Source organism: Stegodyphus dumicola, chromosome 12 (assembly GCF_044657685.1).
Source record: "Stegodyphus dumicola isolate Sdum_Otavi_A_Nest chromosome 12, ASM4465768v1".
Lineage (NCBI taxonomy): Eukaryota > Metazoa > Arthropoda > Arachnida > Araneae > Eresidae > Stegodyphus > Stegodyphus dumicola.
In genome coordinates, this window is record NC_140779.1 from 14,266,000 (window position 1) to 14,278,077 (window position 12,078).

At 36.1% G+C, this 12,078-nt stretch overlaps 1 long non-coding RNA gene across 1 annotated transcript in view; it reads right to left on the minus strand.

The window, feature by feature from the left end:
* LOC118181354 (uncharacterized) overlaps window positions 1-12,078 on the minus strand; it is a 275,537-nt gene that overhangs the window by 173,863 nt on the left and 89,596 nt on the right. The window contains exon 2 of the long non-coding RNA XR_015044362.1: window positions 6,372-6,429. This is a non-coding gene — a long non-coding RNA (uncharacterized LOC118181354). The remainder of the gene's footprint in view (window positions 1-6,371; window positions 6,430-12,078) is intronic.

The window sequence follows — 12,078 nt, forward strand, 5'->3', positions numbered from 1 at the left end:
TTCAACATCCCAACGTATATTGTCTCTTTTCAACAGGTTGATTTTTTCCTTTATATTGAGATATCCATCTTTTTACAAAATTATTAGTTCATATAAATACGTGAAACGAACATTTTAGCGACGTTTGGTGTCATGTTTCCAAAATTTTACTGATAGATTGTGGGCTCTGTAGCTCCTAAACGCTTGTCCCTCTGCCGCTAAGATTTCACAGTTTTCCTACTTGTGACATAAGCTTTCAGAAAATATATGGGTTAATGGGTTTCAGGAAAATTGGTACTCTCCTTTGGCGATTGGTCAGCATCGCATTCAAAAAATATTCAATTCAGAATGTTCAGTTATAGTTCTTAACAGATTAATTAATTTTGGAAGTTTTATAAGTAACAGGAAAGCTGAGAGCTCATGGAAGTCAGCAGAGTGTTGCAGATGCTGGATTTCCGAAAGACTTTGGGCGATATCTATGATATGAATATCTTGATGATATTCCAAAACATACAGGAATAATATTCACAATACCCGAATGAAGATGGTTCCTAAGAAAGACTATTGCTTATCATTATTGGCTTCACCAAATCATTGAAAGAATGTCTACCTGCAGTGGGCTTTTCCTGTTGGAACACGACTGATTGTATTGACAAAAATCACTTTTATTCGTCTTTAGGAATAAGCCTGTTCTACTTCTGTTATAACTTGTGTACCCAGTGTTAACGAATAATCAATACAGAACTATAGGACATGTACTACAGGACAGGAACTACAGGTCCATATAAAGATCTGAGTGTGATAAATGCCTGTTCTGATTACAGACGAGACGAAATTCAGCATACAGCCTGAAAAGGTTTTAATCTCGGAGTGATATAAAAGTCATCAATAGCCTTGTCTGCGCAAAACCGGACTTGAGTTAATGAAAAGAAAATCTGATTGGAGCAGGCCGCCTGATATCTACCGATCAGAGGCAACAAAATGCAAAGAAGAAAATCTTGGGACCTTTTATCATATCTTATGTGGCAACAACTGAATGATCTTTCATTGTTATGAGAAGTTATATGCATTTCCACAGAGGGTAAGTGGCTGCAGTTATTCTGGGAAAAGATGTGAAATGCGTAGGCCAACTCTCGTATTCAATGGCATTAAATCAAAATCGGCGCTCTAAATACATGACGAAAAGAGGAATTTGTGGTTGTGTCCCATCTTCAGTCTACCGAGTTAGAACATGCCCTTTTAGGGCAAGGAAAAAGAGACAAGACTGGAAAACAGGACTAGAAAAAGGTAATACAAGAGTTCCTAAGTAATATAATATTTGTAAGGTTTACTTTTAATAGTTAATTTTTAGTTAAAGCCCCTCTCCTCTCTCTCTTAATTTCAACTTACAATTTCCTGCCAGAACGTGTTTTCAGAATCGCGGTTAAATGCAAATGAAGAAGAGCAAGTATTTAAAGTTGAAGTTCTACTGACTTCGTTAGAGAGCCAGAGATTCTGACCAGCGAGCGTTGGCCTTTTAGGCGACACTCTATCTAAGCTACACTCATGTCCATAAATTAAGGATAATTCGGAGTCACGTGGAAATCGAACTCTAAAATAAATATATCACCTCTAAAATCACTACACACATCTTCAAGAATCATATGCAAATTTCAGGAAGTAACCAGATGACACCGATGGTACGTCACAATGACGAGAGTGATATATAAGGAATACAGACAAAGAAGTAAAATTGTTCGCAGGCGCTTTATAAGCATTTCAGTGCAATAACCGAATAGTTATGACACAAAGGACGCATTTGGATGAATTTGACGTGGTAGAATTATCGGCCGTCTGGAATGTGGGCGTACCCAACTGGAAGTATCAGACGAACTTGGAATTGCCCAGAGTGTCATCTCCACGCTTTGGCAACGATTCCAAGATAATGGTAATGTGAGTAGACGTTACAGCACAGGTCGCACCAGAGTTACAACGTCGAATGAGGACCGATATTTGGCAGTTACTGCCAAAAGAAACAGGCGGAGCACAGCCTCAAACCTGTCTCGTCAATTCTCTTCAGCCACTGGTACGACAATTTAAAGGCAGACCGTGTACAGACGCTTAGGGCAGATTGGTCTATATGCTCGTAGACCTGTCAGATGCGTTCCACTTACTGCAACTCACTGTCGCCTGCGGTTAGCCTGTAGTAGAGGGCATGCATTGTGGACACCGCAACAGTGGGCTTGTGTGATGTTTTCCGACGACTCCAGGTTTAGCTTGCAGTCTGATTCTCGCCGGACTTTCATATGGAGAGCTCCAGGTACCCGTTAACACCAAGAAAACATCACTGAACGACACCGTTACGGTGGTGCAGGGGTGCTCGTTTGGGGTGGAATTATTCTGAGTTCCACAACTGACCTACATGTTCAAATTGGAACCATGACAAGCCAAATCTATCGGGACGTCATTCTGGAACAACATGTACGTTTGTTTCGGGGCGCCATGGGCTCACAATTTGTGTTTAAGGATGACAACTCCCGTCCTCACCGTGGAAACATCGTAAGCAAATGCCTTCGATCGGAGGATATCACCCGTATGGACTGGCCAGCATTCTCACCGGACTTGAATCCAGTAGAGCACGTGTGGGACATACTTGGCCAACAAGTTGCAGCCCGTGAACCTCCTCCTACATGTCTACCGGAACTTCGGAGAGCATTGCTTTTTGACTGGTGTAATATCCCCCAAGATCAGATTGATAATTTGATACTCAGCATGCCTAGGCGTTGTACGGGCTGTATTGCATCGTCTGGGAGATATTCAATTTATTAACAATCATATCAACCATGTAATATTGATTTTTTGTAAATAGGTTTTTTTTTTTTTTTTTTTTTTTTTTTTTTTTTTGTAATTTGCTCCAGGGAGAAAAAATCGCTAATTCTTTTTTTGCTCTTTACCTTTTGTTTAATAAATAAGCTTTACAAATAAGTCAAATTTGTTTTGCTTCTAACTCTTCCTTTGCCTGATTTTGCATTATCCTTAATTTATGGACATGAGTGTATTTGTACGCTCAACCGTATTTCAGGTCCTTGATAGCTTCGCCGTTTAGTTAGAGTTAAGGAACTAACTCCTGTACAATTTTGATAGTTTAAACTATATCTTTTTAGTTAAATTTAATTAAGTTTTATTTCTTAGTATTCTTGAGTTCAAGCCCAAGTAGAGGCTTTTCTGTACGTCCTGAGAGAGGACCATCTGTTAAGTTTATTTTGAGCAATAACGGGTAATTAACCCTTCTTGAGTACCTGTTCTCTGTCTACTGAACTAAAGCGATTATTCACTTACCAGTTCTCAAAGTTCCACACATTTAGCTGTAAATTCTAGGTTGGAACATTACATACTTAAGCAATGAAAACTTACTTTGATTATAATAAGAGTTCATAGGGATCTTAAGTCCAACTAAAGATGTTTAATAATTTTGAATTCGTATTCTCTCAATTTGATTGTTACTATAAATAAGTATTCAATTTAATATAAAGTCAATTTATATGCACAATAATTTTACGCTTTTCTTTTTAATTTCACCATATTGTATTTATTATTTCAGCATCTCTACATTTGTTTTATCTTTCAACCCTCCTTAGAGTGATCCAACCTACCCGGAAAGAAGGTGTCGTTAATTTTGATATACTCAGAACCATATTTAGACTTGATAGCTATTTGAGATATCTGTTATAATCTGTAATAAGATATCCTTTATAAATCTGTTATAATATATTTTAATTCTATTTATACTATATTTTAATTTTTTTGGTGGTCCCCCAAGAAAGTGGGGGCCTTAAGCTATAGCTTGTGTATTCTATTTAACATATATGTCATGTATATTTTATTTAACGTAAATCCGGCCCTGGATATACTGATTATCAAAACAAAGTTATTTGCAAACTTGCAAAACAAAGTTATTCCTGGCAGCATATTATAAGACGAAAAAAATATAATGTAGCCATCTCAAAGTTGACTTACAATGCCATGCAACTGTTTGGTTTAATAGATATATGACTATGTCCAAAGCATAAAGACGGATTAAATACTTAGACTGAATGCTTTTAATGCAGCTAAAATATTAGTATTGCATTTTGCCGAGAGATGGCAGCACTAAAGATGTTTTCGTCGATTAAATTAGAAAATCCTGAATAGAAGATTATCGGGTAACCGTATTTCGCATGGATAATTCGCGTTTTCAATTCGCCTCTGTGAATAAAATTAATCACACATCATATTTTTTTTTGGGGGGGGGGGGGTTGGGTAATGAGTACAAACTGCGTCAGTTGCAATGAAAAAAGATTTTCGAATAGGATATCAGAAACTGCAGATTTTGAAATTAAATATCCCGCTCAATTTTTCTCGCACAGGAATTAAGCTCCTTAAAATTTTATTTTTTCATAATGAGGTTCAAAATTTCTCAAATATAAGTAAAACTACTGGGAGATCATATTAAAAGCTGCATTTTACTATTTGTCGAAAATAAATTATTATTATTATTATTTTAAATTTCACATGGTCAAAATATTTTAGCCCTTCCAAACACTCCTATAACTATATAATTAATTAATTGAAATAGAAATTGAAAAGCTAATAAGTAATGTGTTAAAGACCTATTTGGTCCGAATTATATATATAATTAATTATTTGTTTTTTTTTTAAATATCAATTATTTTCTGTAATCATAAATTCAGTTACCATAATCATAAATTTTCTGAAACATCAAAAATTATATTTTTCATACTTTACAAAAAGAACTGCTTTAAGCCCGTAACGCAGTTCAAGGTCACTCGTAAAAAAAAAAAAAATATGATGTGTACAACGACATGACGTCCTTGTACGGAATATTAAAATATACGCATTTCTTCCTGCATTTCATTTAAACTTATTTCCTCGAATTTCATTAGAGATAAATTTCTCATTCAATTAATTCCGTTCTCAGTTCGCGGCAAGGCAAAAATACATAAAACCTCAAAACATCTTCATTAACAAGTGAAAAATACAGAAAAAATAAAACACCAAATACTGTTAAAAACGATTAAAAAAATTACAATTAATATTAGAGTTTCTATGCAAAAACAAGCACTTCGGCCAGCAGGCATCAAAGATGTTTCGGGTGCACAAAAGTGAAAGTTTAATTTTAGTCCCACTCGGCAAAAAGACACTGAAGATGCAGAAAATGAATTCACTATTCAGCTGTTCCAAATGTAAACAAATATGGCTGCTATGTTAAACAAAAATTAGCTTAGCCGCACTTAAACAACTTTCAAATTGTTGATAATTCCACAACTATTGCATGCAGATTAAGTAAAGGCATACAAACCTTAACGGGAAGATAAGAACATAATTCAATAATTTTTTAAGCAAAAAAATTGTGCAATTTACCAACATATACGAATAAAAAAATGAGCTCACTGAGCCGAGAAACAGAGTGGATGTATATATATATATATATGTAAAGAAAAATAAAGAATATGTAAAAGATTAAATTAGCAGCGTAAATTAATTTCCCTTCTCTATTCTAAAAATAGCAACATCTATTTGCACTGCGTCACTTCGAGAAAAATCTATGTCATATGATTCTTACGTAATTATGATGATATAAATGGAACTAAAACTCAACCAGCCAATAATAATTTTACAGCAATATTAACTATCCAATCAAAATGCTCTGAGAACCAAAACTAACTCAGTCTGACTTGAGATTTCATTCTGAAAATTACGCATTTGCTTTCCAAGCTTTGGCTTAGCTACACTACTGTCTGTCTGCTGCTGCTTCTTTCTACAAATTGATCAAAAATGTAAGCCTTTTGGAACAGGCACATTTAATGTGGCGACTTGTGTGTAACCGCAAAATGTTGCTGAAAATATAATGGAAGATTTAATCTGCCTTCCCTCCAATTTTTAGTTATTATTCTGCTCGTCATTACTTCTACGTTTGTCCTTGCTCCTGAATTTATCACATACATATAGTTTTGGTGCAGCCGATTGCGACCAAAAAGGGAGGTGCACAACTACATGTTAAAGTATTCCTATATACAAAATTTCAACGTTCTGAGGCTACTCGTTATGCGAGATACATAACGTACGTACGTACGTACGTACAGACGCCACGAAAAAAAAGTCTTTTCTGAATCCATTTTAAATCAGTTTTATAATTAGTTTGGGGAAAAAGAGTCCTTTACTCTGTCCTTGCGTTCAGATGTCACGCAAAGACATCGTTAAATTGCATTTGATAGCGGTCAAAACGGATATTTTCGTTGAAATATGGTACCCGGAATTTTTCGTGATTACAATACTTATTTTACTACAAGGAAGTAAAAACTTATGGTAAAAATGTGCAACCTTACAACAATTAATATCATATACATACTTACATCACCAAACAGGCTTCCTTTCTTTCAGGGCTTGAAGTAGGAATCCGACAGTGAAGTTCTGAAAAATGATGAAAGACGTATTAAAAGGCATTCTTGCTACCAAGTAATTTCAGGCACTATTTCAAATGCAAGCATCATTTAAATTAATCGATGATAATTGATATCAAAGAAGACGTATGTCTATTTTAACTTTTTTCTGTTCGCTTACCTGAATTTCAACTCATTTAACCCCTTAACTGCCGCGGGCGTATATATACGCCTTGCTCAGCCGATGCGTTAACTGCCCCAGGCGTATATATACGTCCTTCCAAACTGCTATCATTTGCTTTGCACTGCTACACCTAAAATTATTCGCAAAGTTAACGCATCGGCTGCGCATCTGGGCGCATCTGGGGCAGTTAACGTATCGGCTGAGCAAGGCGTATATATACGCCCGCGGCAGTTAAGGGGTTAATCACTGTCAAATATTTCCATTTGCCCATTGCTGATGAATAAACCATTCGAGGTAAATAGTTTCAAAGAAGAAAAAAAAAAAAAAAAAAAAAACTAGGCAGCCAACTGGAAATTAAAATAAATTTTGAACCAAAAACAAAACTCGTGCGGTAAATAGTGATTGCATATATTATGTAACACAGGGTTCAAGGTCAAAATCTTTACCAAAGTTGGAGATTAAATCAGCTGCGGGTGGTCCTTTCAGTTTATTTAATTTGTTCTGAATTTTGTTTTAACCAGGAGGAAAAAAGAAAAAAAGAAAGGTCACTTCCTATTAAATATAAATTAAATTCTAAGACATCTACAGACTTCTAAATGGATCTGCTTTGCGAAAATTACAAAAAAAACATTTCCACAATGATTGACGTAAATCTATGCAGTTCTTTCAGCTGTCGAAATCACAACGGATTATCGGTGTGATATACAGTGGATGGACAAAAATATGGAAACACCTCGTGAAATACATGTTTGAAAAGAAAGATTGATTTTAATGAAATATGTAGGTGGCGCTGGCGTTTTTGACTACTGACGCCACCTATACAACTTCGTAAATGTGCTAAACAGTTCAGTTGTTGTCGGAGTACTGTTATGTGAGGTTGTCATTGCATTATGTCAGAGTTAACAGACTTCGAACGTGGGCAAATTGTTGGAGCACGTATGGTAGGTGCTTCCGTAAGCAAGGTAGCCGAGGTGTTTAGTGTTTCAAGAGGTACTGTATCGAAGATTTATTCCGCATATTTGGAAAGCGGAAAAACATCATCTGCTAAATCACAGCGCGGACGAAAGTGCGTCCTGAGTGATCGTGACAGACGATCATTAAGGGCAATTGTGACGAAAAATAAGAAGGCCACAGCTGCAAAAGTTACTGCTGAAATGAATGTTGTGTTACCGAACCCTGCGAGTACCAAAACAATTAGAAGGGAGCTTCATAAACAGGGAATTGCTGGCCGTTCTGCAATTGAGAAGCCACTCATCAGTGATGCTAATGCCCGTAACAGGAAAAGGTGGTGTTTAAGTCATAAAGCCTGGACTATAGAGCAGTGGAAGCGAGTAATATGGTCTGACGAGTCTTCTTTCACATTGTTTCCCGCTTCTGGCCGAGTTTACGTCTGGAGAACGCCATCTCAAGCCTATAATACAGACTGCTTGTTCCCAAAAGTGAAACATGGCGGGGGTTCTGTTATGGTTTGGGCAGCCATATCGTCGTTCTCTGCTAGCCCCATGATAACTGTGTCAGGGCACATGACTACCAAGACTTATGTGAACATTTTGGCCGATCAAGTTCATCCCATGGTACAAACTTTGTTCCCCGATGGTGATGGTGTCTTCCAAGACGACAAAGCCCCTGTTCACACAGCTCACATGGTCCAGGACCGGTTTTCTGAGCACGAGGATGAGTTGTCTCATCTCCCCTGGCCACCACAGTCACCAGACCTGAATATTATCGAACATTTGTGGTCTACATTGGAACGGAAAGTGCGTTCTCGTTATCCCCGCCAACATCGTTATCTGAACTTGCCACCGTTTTGCAGGAAGAATGGTATAATATTCCGTTGGCAAACATACAGGAACTGTATTAATCCATTCCGAGAAGACTGCAAGTTGTTTTGGATGCCAACGGGTTTCCTACACCATATTAAGCAAAGAAACATGTTTTTTTAAAGGTGTTTCCATATTTTTGTCCAACCCCTGTATAATTGCGTTGGTATGGGTTTGTACTATAATCAATGCAAACAGAATCGTCCACGGCTACTTGTTCTTGAGTTATGCGAGATACATACATACGTACGTACGTACACATGGTCAAGCAAAAACGTCTTCTGAATCCATTTTAAATCCAATTTACAATCTTTTTGACAAAAGGAGTCGTTTATTCTGTCCGTACGTACAGAAGTCATGCAAAAATAACCTTCAAATGGTTTCGAAAAAAGTTGAAATGGATATTTTCCCTGAAATACGATACCCTAAATTTTTCGCAGATGCAATACTTCTTTTACTTCGTACAAGGAGGTAAAAATGAGATGAGGAAGGATGACATGTTGAAACAGTATATTAGATACCAAAAATATAGCCACCATAATTGTAAGTGGATAAATTTACACACTCTTTTGCTTAATTTGATATTTCAAAAAATTACGTAGTAATATGAAATATACTACTGACTGTAAATAATTTTAGCAGCATTTCAGGTGCTAACAATTTCCTTTTGTTAGATCTACGTATAATAACAGTTTGAAATGCGTATGAGCTACAACAGCAGATATTCCCGTAGTTTTAAAAATTTATATAAGATACATAAAATATTACCGTAGTGACAGAGAAATTTTAGTGAAAGTGAAGCTATTTGAGCTGTTACATTTACATCGTAACCGGAAATAATGGAGTATTTAAACTTTGAACTTTACTACCTCATAAAGGTCAAATTTGTTATGAAGCCGAAAGTCATAAGAAAATGAAGACCTCACACTTAGAGCCAATTTGCTCTCGAGGAATCACGATTTGCCAGAAGAGCTAACATAATTTTTAGCTATTTGTATGCACACCATGTTACAGTTAATTGCAGAAGCAAATTTCATGCTCTGATCTTAAAGCTCAGTTTATTCTGCTTCATTCTGTGAGGCATTTTTTAACCGAAAGGGCGTTAGCCCAGAAGAATTACTAATTTCGTTTTGGCATTTTACGTTGGTTCACTGTAAAAGGCTGAACGTCTCTAATATAACCATGAATCCTTCCAGAATTGTATAACTGTAACTGCACAAGATCGAAATGCATAAATTCGTACAATGTACTAAATGTAGTGTATGCATCGTAATATACAGGGTGATCAAAAAGTCAGTATAAATTTGAAAACTTAATAAATCACGGAATATTGTAGATACAGAGGTAAAAATTGACACACATACTTAGAATGACATGGGGTTTTATTAGAAAAGCAATAATTAGCATAACAAATTAAGACAAAGCAAAGATGATGTTCTTTACAGGAAATGCTCAATATATTCACCACCATTCCTCAACAATAGCTGTAGTCGAGGAATAATGTTGTGAACAGCACTGTAAAGCATGTCCGGAGTTATGGTAAAGCATTGGCGTCGGATGTTGTCTTTCAGAATCCCTAGAGATGTCGGTCGATCACGATACACTTGCGACTTCAGGTAACCCCAAAGCCAATAATCGCACAGACTGAGGTCTGGGGACCTGGGAGGCCAAGCATGGCGAAAGTGGCGGCTGAGCACACGATCATCACCAAACGACGCGCGCAAGAGTTCATTCACGCGTCTAGCAATATGGGGTGGAGCGCCATCCTGCATAAAATCATACATTTTTTAAACTTTTTTTTTGGTTCTAATAAAACCCATTGTCATTCTAAGTATGTGTGTCAATTTTTACCTCTCTATCTACATTATTCCGTGATTTATTAAGTTTTCAAATTTATACTGACTTTTTGATCACCCGGTATGTAAATAATGTAATGCAAGTCTCTAATGAAGTAATGTATGTTCCTAATGTATTTATCCAATGTATTGTATGTCTCTAATGTAACCATGAATCCTTCCAGAATTGTATAACTGTAATTATCCCAAATCGAAATATATAATATCCGTACAATGCACCAATGTAGTGTATGCAACGAAATATGTAAATCATGCAACAGAAGCCCCTAATGAAAGTATGTACATTATGTATTATGGGTACTGAGCATATTTCCGCATAGCGCTTCTGCTTTACGCACACCTTACTATGTCTCATATGTTTCTTCTGTGTGCAATATTTACATTTATGTGCTCTACGTGTTTCCATATGTATTTTATGTGTCATGTTATGTATTCTCGTGTGTGTTTTTATGTCTTTATCTTACGTAATAACGAGTGTGTTTTTATTCTTTTACGTTTAATTTTGTATATCTATGTGTTTCAGCTTATATGTGTGTTTTAATGTTTTAATGCTATCCTTTATATTCTTTTTAAGTTACTTTGTGTTATTAACAACGTCCTATGTAAAATCTACTTGACATCTATCCCCTATATGGCCATGTACACTCCCGGTGCAGTCTCACGGGGCTCCACCGAGTTGCTTCTTCGAGATAGTGGAGGACGTGGGACATATGCCTGCTTACCTATGTTATACGCCAGGCGTCCCCGTCCTCCGTCACCTGTCACCTGTAAAAGTCTGAATCACTTTTCAAATTGTTTCCACCAAATATTAGAGCCTTGCATTATATTTGAAGAAATTAATATCTCGAATTAATATCCCCCACCCGAATATGGGGATCTTGGAGCCCAAATTCGAAATCTGGAATTTTTTTTATTAGCTATTTCATATTTTGTAAAACTTTAACGAATTTTTGATTAACAAACTCAACGATTTCAAAGCATTCCATCGCGGGCAGCTTCAAGCACAGATATTTTATGCACGAAGTTTCTTTACATTCCTTACTAGCATTATGTTGGTAGAGTAGCAACGAGAAGACATTACAGTGTCCAACGGTATTTTGCTTTGAATTACTTTGAATGTCTGTATCAATCACTTTTCAAATCGCGTTTTGAATAACCCGTGAAAAAATCGCCTCTTTGGGTATAGTATAAAATCTGAAAGCTTTCAGATTTCGTATTAGATTAAATTTATACCTGATTTTTCACAGATTTATTAGTTTTATCCTGTTAAGATTCACCTTTTTTAAAAGCGATTTTTGAGTATCTTTTTATATTTCTCAATTTCACCCATCTTCTTTAAAAAATCTTAAAATTTTGACAGTTCTTTCTAGAAATTTCTCTTTTATAATTTAAAACCTTATATTTGAGAGGACTGAGCTATTTTGCGTTGAATCACTATAAATGTTTCGTTTCACTTTTCAAACTGTTGCCACCCAATGTTAAGAGTCCTGTACTATGTTTGAAGAAATTAAATAATGAAAAATCTGCATAAATGTAGGTATATTTTTCGCATTGGGATAAAACAACGGTACCTAGAGCATCGAATTTTGAATGACGTAATCGTCCTACGAATATGGGCACGTGGAAAACCAAATTTGAAATTTGGAATTTGTTTTATTATCGACTTCATATTTTCTAAAACTTTAACGAATTTTTGAGTAAAAAAGTCAACGATTTAAAAGCGAGCAATGGCAACACTCTACGGGGGAAAAAAACCTTTTTATCTCCAGCGCGCAGAATTGTGTATCGGAAATTCTAAAGATACGCTCATTTTAAAATTA